The 13709-nt window shown below is 40.6% G+C and overlaps 2 long non-coding RNA genes across 2 annotated transcripts in view; both read right to left on the reverse strand.

Moving 5' to 3' along the window:
• LOC136365611 (uncharacterized) overlaps positions 1 to 13709 on the reverse strand; it is a 671431-nt gene that overhangs the window by 518827 nt on the left and 138895 nt on the right. The gene's annotated exons all lie outside the window — the stretch shown is intronic.
• LOC136368150 (uncharacterized) lies at positions 4512 to 6409 on the reverse strand. The gene is made up of 3 exons (XR_010744784.1): positions 6314 to 6409; positions 5995 to 6135; positions 4512 to 5009 (listed from the first exon to the last, which is right to left on the reverse strand). It is a non-coding gene; the product is annotated as an uncharacterized lncRNA (long non-coding RNA).

A 13709-nucleotide genomic window follows, 5' to 3' on the forward strand; every position in this document is an offset into this window, starting at 1 on the left:
ATGTTAGCTATTCCTCTGCTTCTCTTGGTACATGTAAACTCTTTCAAACAAACACAGGTTTTCTTTAAGGAATGGCTTTACTTCTGAGTTGAATAAACCTGACCATCATGGCCGCTCACCAGTTTTTCCTTCAGTGTTTAGCTGATGCCTCTTTTGCCTAGGGATAGCAAAAACAATTTCATTTTGGATTAAACTCATACTGAAACAGATATTTTCAAAACTGTCATATACCCCTGAATTTCTTAGCTCTCCTAATTCCAGTGGTATTAAAATATCACAAGAACAGCTGTTGTTATGTTACTTGTGGAGTCAGTAATTACAGAATTGTGTTGTGAAAGTAACAAGCTGAAGGGTGGCAGGTAAGTTTCACACATAGGTAGTTTAAAGAGGTTCAGCTGAACCAAACCTTTGTATTTCAATGTTCACCCCTCAGTCATGGCAAGCAACCAAGAAACTCTGCTGTTAAAAATAATACAACAGCATCCTTCACCTTTTGCATTCCCAATATGTTGGATTGATCATTCCTGGCAGGAGCATAAAAATGTCAGTGTAACAAATAAGATGGGTAAATAGCAGCTAATGCCTGGGGAGTTTCATTGCCTCAACAGGTACATGAAGTTATAATTGCACTAATCAGCATTCCTACAAGCAGCCAGCACTTCAACTTGCCACAGAAAAGGCCTGAAAGGACAGAGACTTCTTCCATGCAAAACACCATGGAGATCAACTAAACCTCAACCAGTGTGGTCTTTAAACATGAAAGCTTACATTGTTGGGATAAATGAGGAGCCAGCACACATCTGCATGCATGGGATGGCAGCAAATGAAAAATCAGATTCTATCCCTCTAGTTGGATAATCATTATAGGATAGAATCAGTACATGACCAAATTTCACTGTATGTCACCCAGCTGCAGTCAAAATCTTGGTATCTTCCCTGGAACTGATACAAGAGGTTATCAGTGATAATCTGATGCCACTGTTGTAGGAGTTGTTAGTCGTGGGCACTAGTCAGAATATGGAGATACTACCCTTTTTCACATTCAATGTTACTGTAGCAAAATTAGAAAGTAATGTACTTTTCCATATTGGTCAAAGTTATGGATGCTTTGGGAATATTTTACAAGATACATATAAATGTTTTTCAAGAAATACTTAATTTTCTGTAAAAAATATCCTTTAATTTATCGTGTAACCTGCAGAACTCTTCTACATGATTGCATTTATTGTCACAAAGCCCCACTTTAGCCATGAAACCTCTTACTTATTTATGTGAAACTAAAGTTCTTACCTGTCCCTTGTCTGTTTGTATCCATCGATTCTCTCTTCTCTGAGGGCTCAGAGTATCTGTGTAATTTACCACGGTTTAACCAGTTCCTTCTTACTGCCTGAGCCACAGTGACTGTCTGTATGTACTCTCAGATGGTAGAGAACACCATGTAATTTGATTTTGTCAATCCCTTTTCACTGTGGACTGGGCTGAAAAGAATTATCTTCCATTTGTTCCTGGCTAAGAGTGCTGCTATGAACAGGTACTATGCCTCAGCTGATGTAGGCTACTCACTGTGCAGTAATAACTTGCTTGTGAGTCTGACATGAACATACTTTGTATTTTAATAACCTCTGGAGAAATAACTGTCTTTTCTACCTCAGCCTGCACAGTACCTAGTACAATGCAAGAAAAAGCACTAAAAAAGTCATGACAATAATTAATACATTAAAATCTCGCTGTATTTTTCAGTAGCGCACACATACACACATCCATTTGCAGATTTCTTGGCCCAAAGGATTTGTCATTTAAATAGAGATGAAAGGCAAATGCTAAAGAGGAAAATGAAGAGATGAAGTGAGCTAAGATCCATGGAGTGGGTCAGTTTAGATCTGGGGATAAAAAATCAAACCTGGCTCCTACTCTGCTGTAGCTCAAATCAGTATTTTATCCTCTTATTCAGAGTGCCTGTCATGGCTGGTCCCTACCAAAGGTTTCAATCAAGGTGTATCTTTCTCATTTCTCAGATAAGTATTGCTGAGAACCACAGGTCACTCTTTTTCCCCAGGCTGATCAGTTCTTCCTTCTCAGGATTAGGACTTAGTCCAAATCTTCATCTTTCCTGATAACAATGTTGACACATACACTTTTCTGTCTGTTAGGCCAAGTCGTTTACACAATGAACAGCAGATAATTTTTGAGTCGTTTTCTAAAAAGTGGCGCTTTTGCTTTCCCTCATCTTCTCCACTTTATGATTCATACAGTCCCAGGTATATTCCTTGAGTAGTTGCAGTGACCTGTGGGGTCAGCCAGCACTGAATCCTGCAACACACCCGCACCCACCCACCCACAAATCTTCCTTACACTAAAGCTGCAAATGCACATTGCATTTTTCTTGACAAAGCAGTTTAAGCAATTTCCCCTTCCTCTACCTGTGGGCTCATCATTCCTGCCTCTGCCCTGGCTCATCTCTCTCCAGTTTTGTCATCGAAACCATCAGTGGGATGTGCTGTAGCCTGGTCACAGAAATCAATATGGTTACAAATTATTCTTGACAAAGTCAAGTTTTGTAATTTTGTAATTTTGACCATTTGAGTCACTTGTTGCAGTGGTAAATCTGAGTAGACCGTGAACTACTGCACCTCTGTGTATGTGCAGGAGAGTGGTGGATGGGGGAAATTTCTTCAATGACTGTGTCACTGGAAAAAATATGGTGGCGTATTACACATGAAGAGATACATTCCCTTTTCAGGAGAAGTTGTGTAGCAGCATAGTAATAAAAATGATGAAAAGTCCCCAGGACACCTGTGAAAGATCCTTCTCTAGCTATATACAGAATTTGAAGTGACCTAGAGTTTTGTATTAGCATTTACTTGAGCTAATCAGTGAATCTGCTGCTGCCTTTCTACTTGACAGCTGATACTGTCAATCCCAGAAGAAGAAAACACCCTTTGCACCACATCTTTGTGGGCTCTTTTTCTGCTATTCGCATTATCTAAGAACATAATTTGCTGTTCCTGATGTTTGGCTGAAGGCAGGGGCCTAGCAAATTTTTTTGATGACATTTCACATGGGCTATTTTATTCTTCCTTACAAGAGGTCTTTTTTCTCCCCCTCCTTCTTCTTTTTGGAATTTCTCTAATTTTCTTTGTCACAAAAGCTTTCATATGAGGAGTGGAAATTGCAGCTCCTTATGCTTTTCTTTGAAGTCATCAGGTGAACTTTGTGATTCCAGTTTATGAAGCCCAGTGTCCAGGACAAATTCGTAATTTTTTGTCCATATATCTTGTTACTGTAACACTTGTTACTCTAGGAGAGTGACACTAATCTCAGTCTGCATTGTAAGAAGTCAAGGGTATTTTGAATTTAAGTAGATGTCTGAATTTCAAATGAAGGTTTGATTGCAGCTGAAAATGTACAAATGATCATGCGGTGTCTGTAAATACATATACTTTTCTTAGAAGGCTGCAAAATTTAAAAGATTTCCACCTCGTATGCTTCCATGCTGGTAATTTGTAACCCCTCATCCTAATCCTCCAAGGTTACTTAAGACTGGTTCCCCAGTCATCCTGCATCCTGCATCCTCAAGCCCTGACATTTTCAAGGAACTTGTAGAAACCAGGAGCCAAACTCTTTGCAGGATTTTTTTATGACTCCCTTCAAATGGAGTTGCACAACTCCCCTATGTGTGACATTAGGAGTAAAGTCCCTGAGGATGAGGCAGCTCACTAATGGTTGCTATGAAATGCAAAGGAAGTATTGAAAGCACATAATGCAGCTGGCTACTCAGCCTGGTATTAATAGGATTTTGGGCCATTTTTTCTTGAATGAAGTATTCTTGCCTCTGTTAAGGATTTCCAGTCAGAAAGGAAAGCAGCAGCTTTTATTTTGCGTTTAATGAGAATAGTCCCCACTAGGAAAGAACATATTGTCAGGACCTTTTTTATTTACTTTCTCAATTAGTAGCAAACTGTGATAGTAATTCACAAGAGAATTAACACACTGCTTTCTGCATTTCACTGTCTCCTTTTCCTGTAGCTATTTCAGGAACTGCAACGCTGTGGGATACACCTAGATCCCATTAATAGGTACTATACTGAAAAGGAATAAGCTAAACATCCTCTACTGGATCCTCGTTCCAACCCTTTATTCAGCTGGCCTTCAGCTAGGGTAGAAAACGTTTTAGCAGGAATTAGACTGATGCAGGTGAAGTCTTGTAGGAAAAAACTGTCTCGTGGTTGAATGTAAATCAGTATACTCACAAGGGCCCATGATAATTCAGGGGAAGACAGTAACTGCTTTGGGATTCTTGTTGGAAATCCTAGTTTATTGACCTAGGCTGTAGCTCTTATGCTGCAACTTAATGGAAGCAGACTTGACTTTGGGCACCAGTGTAGTCCACCCAAGTCTGGAGTGTGAAAGTAACAAGATGTGTCACCTTACATCTCTGTTGAATCAGGGCTCAAGGTACTATGGGGATTAGCACTAAAACTGCACACTATGAAGAGTTAAAAAATCCTGTTTATATGTTCTCCTTGAGTTGGGTGAGGAGATATTTCCTGAACCCACAGGCTTTGTTTCACACTTGAAATACTGTGTAGCCTATTTGAATATTTTTGTAGTGCTTAACATTAGCATCTCTCACACAGTTTACATTACTTTGACTTATGGAAGTCCCACTGTGGAGGATTGGGAAAATCTAAAGTTCTGTATTAGTAAACCCATGACAGAAAAAAGAGGCAATTATCTCTTGTTTTAAAAGCTCCAAAGTGTAATTCTTGCAGTTAATTCCTGCAAGGTTAAAAAAATCTAAGGTGAATTTGGTTTGTGGTAGATATTTACATTTTCTTTGGATGAGTTATGTATTTAGATATAAGAACACTGATTTCAATAACACTCTTCTACTTAAACTTGCAAATCAAATATACCCTATGGGGCATCTGATGTAAATTAGTGAACTCTTGTTTGAGGTCCAGCTGAGTATGTGATGCTATGGATAAAAATAGGTTTCTTGGCATGTCCTTAAAAAAAAAAAAAAAAGTTTATAAAGCTCTTTCTTACTAGAATTAATTTCCCCTTCTATTTTCTCCCATATGATTAGTTATATATTAGCTGACCACCACAGCAGGGAAAATGCCCAACAACTATCTGGAGACATAAAATCATCCTAATGTAACACACACCCAGTAGGAACACAACTCATAGGAGCTGTTGGGACGGGGCCCTAGGAAAGAGCTATAATTTATAATTGGCCACTGTTCATCTGACAAAAAAGAGAGAAACTGTGAGTTCAAAAGGGACTTCAAAATGTGAACCTGTCAAAGCCTGTGCATTGTATTTGCTCTGGATGGTGCATTAACATCTCTAGCAAAGCTTATGCTATTTTGAATGATGGAGGTCCTACTGTGTAGGGCTGGGGAAAAAGAAATAAAGTTCTGTATCAGTAAGCATGTGACTGGAAAAAAAGGCAATTATCTCTTTCTTTGAGAGCTACAAAGTACGGTGGTGGTAGCTTCTGACAAGAGTAAACTAGATGTGCACAGCTTAAAGGCAAACCGAGGACATGCAGATGAAAAGTTCAGCCCCTTTCCTCATTCCCCCCTCCTTTTTTTACCCACCCTTGTGATCTCTTTACTACAGCTGGAGAGAAAATCTGGGGCACTTGTTTCTTTCATTTCTTCTAGATTGTTATTTTATCCTCATTTTTGGTAGAGTGGCAATGATATCCAGTGGCTGCTTAGATGAATCACTGATAGATATTCCTTAGGGATATTCCAGAAAAATGCATCCCAGCCAGGACTTATTTCTTAAGTCACAGCATGAATTTGAAACCTATACAGTCTGCCAACAGTAATCAGCTCCTGTCACTGGCCGAGTTTCCATTATTTTTTCCTTGGCTCTCTTCTTCAGCCCTTCTATTTTATCCACCCTCACCAGCAATTAAAGGCTGCAATGAATCTCTAATGCACATAAGGAGGCAAGAACACACAGACGATCCTTTCTTACACTTGCATTTCATCTCCAGAATATTAGGGTTCTTTCCATCTTTTGCACTCACTAGCTCATGCTGGCTTGGTTTGGGATTTACAAGATGCTTCCATTTCTTTTCTTGGGTTGCTTTCAAGAGAAAACCTGGCTCTCTGAAATCTGCAAGGAGTAGGGGTATAGTCCATGGGAAAAAAAAAAAAAATTAGAAATATTATAGTGAAGAGACACATAAAATTTATTCAGCGATCCAAAATCTTGAAACGAAAAGTGGCATGTACAATGGCTCCATACCTGTTAAGGAGGTGAATACTGCTTCTGAAAGTGCAAGTAATCTCACCAAAGTGTAATTTGTGTCACAAGGTGACCAAAGGGCTTTGGAGAGGGTTTGTCCTGTTACTCCTGAACCAGTCATCTGAAGTAAATCTGTGCCTGTTACCAGGATTGTTTTGGAAGTGGGAGCGGATTGTCGCAGAAGCTGCCCTAGACACATTGCAACATCTCCCTGCACAGTCTCCGAGCTGCGGCATTGCCTTTTATGGAGAAGTTCTCCTTCCAGTACTGCTTTTGGAATGGCACATCAGCTCTCCCTCCTCAAGAAGGCCTTTCCAGTTGGCTTTCGCCAACTGTGTCAGCTGCCAGGTAGAAAGCAATCCATCACTGCTTTCATTCTCTTACACAGAGAGCAAATTTTTAAAGGAAAATGCTGTTAGAGCTGGATGAAATAATTTCCCAAGCTTGCACAACAATATATCTATTGCCTTAGCAGTACTGAGAGCTCCTGTGGCCGAGCTGATGTGATATCAGGTGAAAGCTGCTGGGCTTCCTTGTCTGGCACAGAGCTGGGGCACGCCAGGCATGAGGCACAGGGTGGGAGTGAGGCTGTCTTCACACCAGCCTTGCTCAGCCTGTAATTTTGCACTCCCAAGCAGTGGATCTGTGGGCTAGGTTGCTGCAAAGCAGACATCTGGCCTGGATCAAGCACTGGCCCACAGTTGCTTTTTCTTTGGTTGTTGAACAGAACATAGATTCACAGTAATGAATGAAGGTACAGTGGCTGCATGCTGGCTATAGGGCAACAGACAATTGCTGATACAGACAACTGGTAAAAATTCACCTGCTGCCACTGGCAGAGTGAATTAATACATTACATCAAGGATCTATGCTGAACTCTGAAGCCAAATGTGCTATATTGCCAAAGCACAATATATTATTATATTATTATATTATTATTATTATTTTGGGGATTTTTGGTAAGATCTGCATCTCCTAGGGCTGCAGAGGCTGAGTAGGGTGTAATTATGTGTTACTTTTGGGAAGGATGCTTGGGAAATGCTGAAGACTGCATTGCAGTTCACCATCCCAACTCCTCCAGCTCTGCTGACACAGCTCGATGAGAACTGAACCAGTGAGCTAGGTCACTGAAGTTATTTTGCTGTAACTTCTCAGGGTTGCTTTTAACCCCAAGCATTTGAGTGAACTGGTTTACCCAGCAGTCAGATAAACAGTTGCTGTGGCTCATCGGGAAGGGTAAGGCTGCAGTGTGAAGTGAGAGGCAGAGTGGATAACTGCACTGACCCAGCCACTCTGAGCTCTCTGGCAATCCCTCTGTGTCAGACTTGAAGAATATGGTGTATATTTTGCAGCACTGCTCCCAGAGATATGAGTATTTTAGGAACAGCCACTTTTCACTGTACAGTCTTCATCTTAAAATGGAGCAGGCTAAAAGATGTTTGTTTACACTAAAACAAAAGCTCTAGATGAAGTAAATTAGCCCTGTGGTATTTAATTTGTGATTCAGGCTCACCTATGACTCTTCCAGTTTCTCTTCAATTAAAAGAGCATGTAACTGCACATAAACATTTAGCCTAGTCAGATTTAGACAACATTAAGACTCCGATGCCAAACTGCATGTACTTTTCAGTGGCATTTGGGTGGTAAACTCTTATTTCTTCCTTTAAAATTAATAACAGGATTCCAGGCAGGATTTTCCCCCTCTTATTTTGTGAATGGTTCTTATATTGTAGGGATCAGGTAAATATATGATTCTCCCACTAGTACTGCAATAACAACTCCATAAAATATTGGCACTTCTGTAACAGAAAAAGCCACACACATAAAATTTTTACCAAATCCTCGCTAACTAGTACATTTTCAGCGTGCCCTGTCATGATGAAAACCTTCTGTTATCATTTCTGTAGGAACATCCCAATAAGATCACATAACATTACCCCCTGCTGGGGATTTTCTCTCTCAAGTCTCTTGCTTGGGGCTAAAAAGATTGTAAAATGGGTGTTCAGTGTCCCACTGAATTAGCCAAAATCCCAGATTAGAAAGTAGCGATTTCTACTTATTTTAATCAATTTTGTACCAGTCTTGTTCATCATCCTTTCAACAAAAGAATTGTTTTCCCCATTTTTTCATTAGATCTCAAATTAATATCTTCCAGGGGAGGCACAGAAACTAATTGGAATATTAAATGTACTCATATTTGCTGATGTGTTTTAGCATACTACAGTTCCGATACAGCGCATATGAATAGTACTTCATAAAAGTTTGCCTGATGGGACAAAGGCTAAAAAGATACCTCTTTTTTTCTTTAGATCTGACTGTAGTTATGTGAATTTCTCGTGTTGTACTTCCCTCTGCCTTTCTAGGCTTTTGTACTGTTGATGAGCAGAAGGCAGAGGAGGTAAGGTCACTCTTCCTTTCCTGTTCCCCTGTCATCATCATCAACTGATGTAGTTGCAACAGAAATGATACTATTCTTGTTTGTTCTCTCCTCTGAGACCACAGAGAAACTCTTCTGAATGTTAACAAAAGGCTTGAAGTATCTGTCTGATATGTAGAGAAAGGCCTCTGTCATCCTGTTTCCTGCTCCTTAATATTGAAAATAGCTGCCAGAATCATAAGCCCAGCATGGTGGCAGTTGCCTCACACAGTGACTCCGTCGATTTTGTTTGCATGAAGCTTTGAAGCTGGATTCTCATGGTCCTTTAATCAGGAGAAACTCATTGAGTTTTTAGACTTCATTTTCAAACACTGAGTATCCAAGAAGTGGGATGAAAGATGTGGTGTGGAGCAGACAAAAGCTGAAAGACACAAATATGATGTTCTCTAATTGTTTATTTGGATGACTAGAAAGTTGGGAAGTAGAAAACTTTCTTTATCACTCCTTTTCAGTGCTGTGTCTGCTGTTACTACGTGCATGGTAGATACATTGCTACCTATCCATGGCCATGATCTATTGTCACCAAGGTGTTCTTGGGCTGCAAGGCACTTTTTTTGAGTTATTTGCTTTGTAATCACAGAAAACTAAAGCTTGTCATGACTACTTTGTAGTGAAGAACAAAATTCTTTTCTGTTCATCTTTCCATATTACCTTACCACAATCTGTTTACAGAAATATGTGCATTCTCTGGAACAGACTCACTAATAATGTGCAAATCCATGCCCCTGATATGTAGCCATTAATTCCTATTGATATCATATAGATGTCTTTAAATCTAAAAAAACCCCAAAAACCCCAGACAAACAAGAAAACTTAGCCCAAACCCTGTCTTGCTTTGTAAAATAACCACCCTACTTCCCTTATTAGCAATTTTTATTGTAGTTTGAAAGATTATCACTTGCATCAGTTATAACCAATTCCATTTTTTACTCTGTCCCATGATATGCTCATGAGAGCATACCTGTACAGTGTTTTACTTTGTTTTTTTTATCTTCACTTATGAATTAAAAGAAAGATCAAGTGTACCAATGAGTTCTTCTGATATTAGTATTAGCAAGTGTGACATGACTGTCAGGGGGTCATGCTGCCAGCCAGAGGGACTTTTACAGGCTGAAGAAATGGGTTGACAAAAACCTCAGAAAGTTCAAAAAGGAGAAGCTTAAAATCCTGCACCTGGGGAGAAACAACTCCATGCACCAATATATGCTGTGTGCCATCCAGCTGGCAGCCAGCTTTGCAGGAAAACACTTGGAAGTTCTGCTGAAGACCAAGTTGAACACGATACAGCAACATGCCCTAGCAGCTAAGAGGGCTATTGTTATCCTGGGCTACATTCAGCAGAATATTGCCAGTGTCTAGAGGGATGTGATCCTTCCCCTTTATTCAGTGCTTGTGAGACCACAGCAGGAGTACTACGGATGGACAACTGCCTCCAGGTGATCCTGCTTAAGCAGGAGACTTAGACCAGGTGACCTCCAGAGGTGCCTTCCAGCCTCAACTATTCTTTCTTTGATTTTTTGATTAGGTTATTCTCCTGTTTAACCAGGCATGAGCAATCTGTAATTATGCAAAATAACCTATTCCAAAACATTACCCCTGAAAGCCGATACTTAAGAAATGTTTCCATTATTTGCCAGGACAACTCTGTTATCACTTCTGCCCTGCCACTGCTTTCATACCAAGGGCATTTCAACTCAGCAACAAAGTTTAAACGAATGTCAAAAGTTACCCAGTCCATGGGCCCTTAGTAGTTCAAGTTCAGGCCATTATCAGTAGACAAGGTGTATGAACCCTTTGGTGAAGCTGCACATTTAAACAGCAATATTTATTGTCGAGAATGTGCAGTTTTACATACTCCGGCAGTGTGGTGGAGTGGCAACAAGGTTACTCAGGTCCCTTTCCAGCTGACAGTGCTGCTCCACAGTAAGAAAATGAATGAGTGGCAGGAGTGGCATCTGCCCAAAGAGTATGGTGCAAATTACTCCAGTAGATGCCCTTATCTTTCTGCTTTTGCCTATTCACAGAAAACAGAGAAACGCTTCCCCTGTCCAAGGATCTCTGAGGAATCAGGCTGCCAGATGAATTATACTGTAGAGTGAGCTGAACAATACAATGTTTTTTTTATATACTGCTCTATAATTTCCAACCATAAATTTAATTGGAAATTTTAAGGATAAGAGACTACTAAAAGTGAAGTGGTTTAAAAGTTATTGACTGAAGTAAAAAGAATTGTGAGCTAAACAGGGATCTCAATTGTGAAAAAGAAAATTAATCTATCTATTTAATTATTTGCATGGATAATATCATAATATCTGAGCACTTTAGAAGTATTATGAATTTTCTCAGTTCACTGTAACTTCATCAGAAAAAGTTCACATTCTGCTCTGAAGTCTGACTCACTGAAGGTGTGCAACACTTCTGCAGTGGAACTATTAATTTTGGTAACTGCCGCTTGACAGGCTCAAATTTACACTTATTTCCTGTATGTTAGAAAGTTATTTGTCTTAGCTTATGTTCTAATCCAAATTAGGTTTAAAGTCTACAGAGCATTTTGATTTTAGAGGGAGTTCTTCAGTTAAATATGTAGGTAGAGCACACTGAGCTGTCTTGCTCATATGGATTCCCTCCTCTTTTTTCACATGAGAGGTATTTAAAACAAACTCTTTGATAAGCTGCAGTAGTATAGACAAAATCAGAAGAAAAGAAAGAATTTGAAGGAAATTGCATGGGTGTGATATGAGTCTATGAGTCCTCTTCTAATGAGAGGAATTGCTTCCAGATAAGCAAGTTCACTGATGACACAAAGCTGGGAGAAGTGACCAATACCTCAGAGGGCTGTGCAGGCCTTTAGAAGGACCTTGGCGGGTTGGAGAGGTGGGCAGAGTGGAATCTGAAATTCAACAAAGGCAGGGTCCTGCCCCTGGAGGAGAATAACCCCATGGACCAGCATTGTCTGACTTGCTGGGGAGCAGCTCTGCAGAGAAGGGCCTGGGGGTCCTAGTGGACAAAAACTGTCCATGAGCCAGCAGTGTGTCCTTGTCTCCAAGAAGGCCAAAGGTACCCTGGGTGCTTTAGGAAGAGCATTGTTGCCAGCAGGTCGAGGAGGTGGTCCTGCTCCTCTGCTGAGCCCTGGTGAGGTCACATTTGGGGTGAAGTGTCCAGTTCTGGGCTCCTCAGTACAAGAGAGACACAGAGCTCCTGGTGTGGGTCCAGAGGAGAGGGACAAAGATGATTAAGGGACTGGATCCTCTCTCTTATAAGGAAAGACTGAGGGAGCTGAGCCTGTTCAGTCTTGAGAAGGCAAGGACAACTTAAAAGAAATCTCATCAGTGTCTATCAGTACCTAAGGGATGGTGTCCAGGCTCTTCTTGGTGGTGCCAAGCAACAGGCAAAGACTCAATGGGCAGAAAGTAATGCACAGAAAGTCCCACCTGAACACGAGGCAGAACTTCTTTACAGTGTGGGGGACCGTGCACTGAATGCATTGCCCAGAGATGTTTTGATGTCTCCCTCACTGGAGATATCCAAGAAACACCTCGACACAATTCTATGCCATGTGCTCTAGGATGACTTTGCTTGAGCAGAGAGGGTGGACCAGATGACCCACTCTGGTCCCTTCCAACTTGGCCCATTGTGTGATTCTGTGAAATTATTCCATACAAAGTGTTCTACTTCAATATACGTCTTCCAGTTTTTCAGTGATTCACGAACTGCTGGACTTTCAAGCAAGGAGCAATTTCCTTTCTGTTTTTCTGCTTTTTGCCTACATAATGTGTTCAAATACTCCAAACCAAGCATACCTTGGGTACCAAAATATTATGCATAAGAAAGGAGAAAGAGTGGAATGTATTTGTGTTCATAGAGTGCTTAGATTCTCATTGTTTCAGTGATTTCAAATACAGAAGCTGCTAGCAGTTGAAAGAGAAAGGGAAAAAGGACAGGTGACAGAGACAGGAGGATGCAGAGGATAGTCAGGCAGTGACACTGGAGGTTAGAATGCACCATTGGTGTGTCTGCAATGCTGCTACAGGTGTGCAAATTTTGAGTGTTTGCAGATATGTTTGATATAGAGTGTTGCCACCTGAGCTGAACTGAGTATTACAATCCCAGAGAGGTGGGAAGCATGCCTTGCTGAAGCCTTTCTAGGTTATGCTAGCTCATTATGTGCAGGTTGACCCACATGGGGGTATGTGCTCTGCAGTTGTGCTTCTTAGTGAATGCATTGACTACATCTGAAAAATTATCATGAAAGCACTAGTGTGGGTTGGAGGCAAATCAGTGTGGATGAATAACCTCCACTGACCTCCATATTGCTATGTTAAGTTTATTGTTGAGTTTATGTGGTACTCACAATGTAATTGGGTGGAAACTTTGTTAAGTATCTCCACACTGAGCTGAAGCCATGTGAAGGTGCAATGTCAGCCATGCCTGGAGATCTGTTGTTGCCAATGGAAAGGACTTCACTGGACCAAGCACTCGCCAGTGAGCAGCATCAGGGCCCAACACTCACCATAATGTTTGGCATCTGCAAAATTGCAAAGCCTTTGCTTTCTAGGACTTTTTTTTTTTTTTATTAAGAGTATTTCAGAGGTACTCCAGAAGGCTGTGTTTCGAACTATTTGCAAAAGCATCATAATGGTACCTCAGATTTGGGAATCTTAGCTACTGATTCTCAGCTGGTAGGTACAGTCTCTTTAAAATAGATATGTGGACATTTCCCTTTTCTAGAAGGAAGGTAGCCCGTGAGCACTGGAGGCAAGTCTTCTTTCTTACAAGTGGGTGATTTGAGGTTGGAGAATTATATCTTATGGTTAGGTCACAGCCTTTCAGTGATCCATTCAGTAGTAGGATCTTCTTACTCTGTCATCTCTTTTCATCAAACTCACAGGAATTTAAGACTGTTACAGCCTCTGGCCTTTTGTTCACCTTGTTTAAATTTGGCCAATGAGTTCAAAAGTCATGCTAAAAACAAGCCCTTGGAGAGGTGAATATCCATACAAACAGC

The sequence above is a fragment of the Sylvia atricapilla genome, chromosome 1, assembly GCF_009819655.1.
Source record: "Sylvia atricapilla isolate bSylAtr1 chromosome 1, bSylAtr1.pri, whole genome shotgun sequence".
In the NCBI taxonomy this organism is placed as follows: domain Eukaryota; kingdom Metazoa; phylum Chordata; class Aves; order Passeriformes; family Sylviidae; genus Sylvia; species Sylvia atricapilla.